Here is a 576-nt window from a genome sequence, read left to right as displayed (position 1 = left end):
CGCCCAGCCCGCCGGCCGCCCATTCTACAGAAGGCGGCACTGAGGCGGTGGGCCGGGAGCGCAGGGCCGGGGCGTAGGGGTGGGGGCCCCGGCCTCTGTCCGCTGAGCTGGGGTGCTGCCTAGCGCTGATCTGGGAGCTGCCACTTTCCCCTCCTCTCTGTTCTCCTGGGGCGGGGGTAGGACTGTAAAACGGAGCTGTCCATAGAGGGGCGTCCTAGTTCCCAAATCCACTTCTGCGCAATGTGACCCTGGATCTGGAGGGACCAAAAGCCTACGCAGAAACACCTCTCCTCCAGGGACAGCCACCTGATGCTTTGCTCCTGCGAGCTTTGTGCTACTTTTGCTCTTTCCCCAATGCCCGATGCGCTGTCGTTCCTCATTCCACGGGAACCTCTAGCAATGAGCGGGTAGATAGCAGGTGAAGGATACCAGGCTTGTGACTTGGGATTCCACGCCCGCGGGTTGTGGCAGGAAATGTGGCCGCCGGTGGGGGCGGGCCTCCCTAGAAACTTGTAAGAGTTGGGGTGGCGGTTTTTGCCCAGCATCTTCAGGAGTGACCGGCCAAGAAAGGACGGG

Source organism: Chinchilla lanigera, unplaced genomic scaffold, assembly GCF_000276665.1.
Source record: "Chinchilla lanigera isolate Chin_1 unplaced genomic scaffold, ChiLan1.0 scaffold00066, whole genome shotgun sequence".
Taxonomy (NCBI): domain Eukaryota; kingdom Metazoa; phylum Chordata; class Mammalia; order Rodentia; family Chinchillidae; genus Chinchilla; species Chinchilla lanigera.
The sequence above is the reverse complement of the archived record's forward strand: the minus strand, read 5'-3'. Positions refer to the sequence as shown.